The 3,657-nt window shown below is 36.9% G+C and overlaps 1 pseudogene; it reads left to right on the plus strand.

The window, feature by feature from the left end:
* The first annotated feature begins 2,949 nt into the window (after positions 1-2,949).
* Positions 2,950-3,291, plus strand: LOC149240055 (pectinesterase pseudogene; annotated as a pseudogene).
* Positions 3,292-3,657: the final 366 nt, after the last annotated feature.

Below are 3,657 nucleotides of genomic sequence, written 5' to 3' on the forward strand. Positions count from 1 at the left end.
TGTTGAAAAGTAAATTTTAAAAATGAAAAGAGAAAATATTTAAAAGAAGCACACCGTTTGCTAAAGGTTCTTAAAAATATATGCACTTAAAGACGGTCTAAGCACTGAAATGAAACCCATTAACAAAACCTTGGGCAACCATGAAATGATTAGAATTGTATGATAGTTTCATCCTGATGGGAATTAACGTGAAACTGGCTAATTAACCAATTGAAGGATGGTTTCTTCTTGGTCAGAATTAAAACTAGCTTATATGCAGAAAGAAAAATAGGGTAACCTAAGGAAAAATAGGACAACATGCCGAAGTAATACTAGGTTGTCAAACTTGGAATAACTTTCAATATTTTCTGCTCATTCCTTTTATATTTTCTCAAAAATTATCTGACGGCAAGAAACTTATACTCCAGCACAAGAGATTTAAATAAAAAAGTGGATATCTGACTAGTATTTCAAATGAAAAGTTCTCAACAAACTTATAATCCAGTAGAATAGATTTAAATTAAAATGTGGAACTCCGACAGATATTTTAAGCCAAAGGTTCTCACACTCCACGTCACAGTAATTATTCAATTTCCTTCTATGATACGAAATGATTCAATTTCCTTCTATGATATCAAATGATACACAACGTTACAGTGACTTCTCACCTTTTTAGTTCGTGCCATCTAGCAATGGCTAGGGACTATAGTAATCGGAACAGATGAACTTAACATTAATTGAGTTGTTTGCAAGCTATTTGTAACTGCCATTTGATCGAATATAATGAAAGTTTTTGGATAAATAGTCCTTTACTATCTTATTTGGCCTCTTCCCGAGGCCAGAGACGAGAAAGCATATATTATGTTGGTTTTGTGTTATTCATTTGTTGTTCATTTTTTTGGACCTGTTAGACTAATGCTAACATTAGTCTACCAGTATAAAATGCTAGCTAGCTCCCGGGTACATCCTTATTCCAGTACATCCTTACCGGGTACACCCTTATTCCAGTACATCCTTCCTGCTATGACTTTTCTTGCTCTCTTGCCACCTGTTGCTGCTTATTCTCTGAAGTTGCCACCTATTGCTACTGTGTCTACTGTGGCATTGTTGCATGTTACTGTGGTGTCAATGGAACCGAGCCGAAGTTGAAGGGACTAGAAGGGTACTGTGGTGTCTATGGAACCGAAGTGAAGTTGAAGGGAAGGGAACTAAAGCTGGAAGATCATAGAATTTTCCTGCTTCACTTTTCTTGTTCTTCAGTCTTCCTTCCATTCAGTGTTATTCAGGTGGATAGGCTTCAGGCGACAAGGCAATTGAATCAGGAACTATGGTCATGGGACGTTGGAGCTTGAATTGGCTCTGCTACTGTAGCTTTAGCTCGGTCAATTTTCTTCTGGAACTGTTTTCAAACTAAAACTCAAACTAGGAAACAAACTGTCATTCAGTGTTATTCAGGTGGATAGGCTTCAGGCGGCAAGGCAATTGAATCAAGAACTATGGTCATGGGATGCTAGAGCTTGAATTGGCTGTGCTAGGTCAATTTTCTCCTGGAACTGTTTTCAAACCGAAACTCAAACTAGGTAACAAACTATCTCTTTCATTGATGCCTCTCCTACCTTTACTTGCTATATGTTTTTAGCATGTGAGAGACCTCTTCTTGTGGTTGTGATCTCTTTAACTCCATGGATATATCTAAGAAAGACTGTATAAAATATCTTGAATACTATCTTGAATACAAAAATCCTGTGACACTTGAGCAAAAAATATTAAATGCAAAAATAAAAAAATCAAAATCCTGAGGAATTTAAGTTTGAATTTGAATTTCTATGAAATCAGTGCTTTGAAAATATTTGAGATATTTGATAGTATGGATTTGGTAGCCTGAAAAAACAAATATTAAATCTATACAAATTTCTTTGAAAAACTGAGCTATTTAAATTCTTAAAAAGACAAATATTAAATCATATCCATGAAAGACTGTGTAAAATATCTTGAATACTATCTTGAATACAAAATTCCTGAGACACTTGAGCAAAAAATCTTAAATACAAAAATAAAATAAAAAATAAAAATACTGAGGCATTTAAGTTTGAATTTGAATTTCTATGAAATCAGTGCTTTGAAAAGATTTGAGATATTTGATAGTATGGATTTGGTAGCCTGAAGAAAACAAATATTAAATCTATACAAATTTCTTTGAAAAACTAAGATATTTAAATTCTTAAAAAGACAAATATTAAATCAGTGTTAATTCAGAAACCTGAAGTATTTCATATATGCTTATGGATGTGATCTTGGAGCTAGAGAAACATTTTGTTGTAGCTCAACACACAGGAAACTAGACTTGTGTCTCTTGGTACTGATCAGATAACCTCCCATTCTTCGGCTTTTATCAGTTTGCACACAGTCGCAAATTTATCAGTAATTACATGATCAGTCAATCACATATTGTATTAATCATACTATATTGCCCTACTGCAAATATAATAATGGTACTGAATTTTCTGCATTTAGCAACATGAATTTCTGTTTCATTACTTGCACAGTAAGGGTGGTTTGGGCTTCCCTAAAACCAGAGGAGAAACCGAATGCTTCTTGGCTTGCTGAAGTACTATTGGACCTTTGTCCTTAACTCCTTCTACAATCATCACTTTGACCTCCACCTGTTTGCAGAATTCAGCTCTCAACAAAACTTTGGAAGTAACACAAATATTCTGATATTCATCTAACTCGGGGAAAAAAATGATGATAAGCATGGTTTCAGAGCATGAATTTACCTTTAGTCTTCGCTGTATGCAAAGGGATTTCAAAGAGTTCAGAAAATTAGGATCTTTGGTGTTTAGATGACGTTTGCTGGAAAAAAAGGAGATTCAATCCCTGCACACCAAAAAAAATTGCACCGTCGACTTCATCTTCGGTAACGCGGCGGTAGTAATCCAAAACAGCAACATCTTAGTAATTCTTAAGCAGATGAACACAATTACAACTCGGGGAAGAGCAGACCCCAACCAAAACACCGGAATCTCAATTCACAACTCTGTTGTATCTGCAGCGCCCGACCTGCAACCTGTCTTGGGTTCCGTCCAAACATATCTAGGAAGGCCATGGAAGGCATACTCCCAAACCGTTTTCATGCAGTCAAACCTCGGTGATCTCATCAATTCCGTCGGGCAGTTTCCATGGAGCAAAAACTTTGCTCTGACTATGCTCTATTATGGCGAGTACATGAACACAGATGCTGGTGCAGGAACATCACAACATGTGACATGGCCTGGTTTTCATGTTATCACCAGTTCTTCTGTAGCGGCCTAGTTCACAGTTGGGCAATTAATTTCCGGATCTTCCTAGATTTCCGTCTGGGCGTAGAACGACGCTTTTCACATCCCTACGCATTATCAAAGGCAGACTGCGAGCTAATCAAATCCACCGACCGACAGAGAAATTTCTAAGCATTGAAGGAGAGCGGTAGTCCGCCTTCCCCGAGAGCATCCGTCTGCTCCCTTCTCTCAATTCGATCAGCCCAGTAAACTCAAACTCAAACCATCCATTGATGTATGAGTATGAGAATTGCTAGGTTACGCCTGCTCTCTTACTTGCCTCTTTGAAGATCAATCTAAGCATTTGGGTGGCATTTAACGGGCATTCTAGTATTGAAACTGCAGAAATGAACTGCTGATA

Source organism: Pinus tabuliformis, chromosome 8 (genome assembly GCF_031772625.1).
Source record: "Pinus tabuliformis cultivar Carrire ecotype Pingquan chromosome 8, CPIR1, whole genome shotgun sequence".
Taxonomy (NCBI): Eukaryota; Viridiplantae; Streptophyta; class Pinopsida; order Pinales; family Pinaceae; genus Pinus; species Pinus tabuliformis.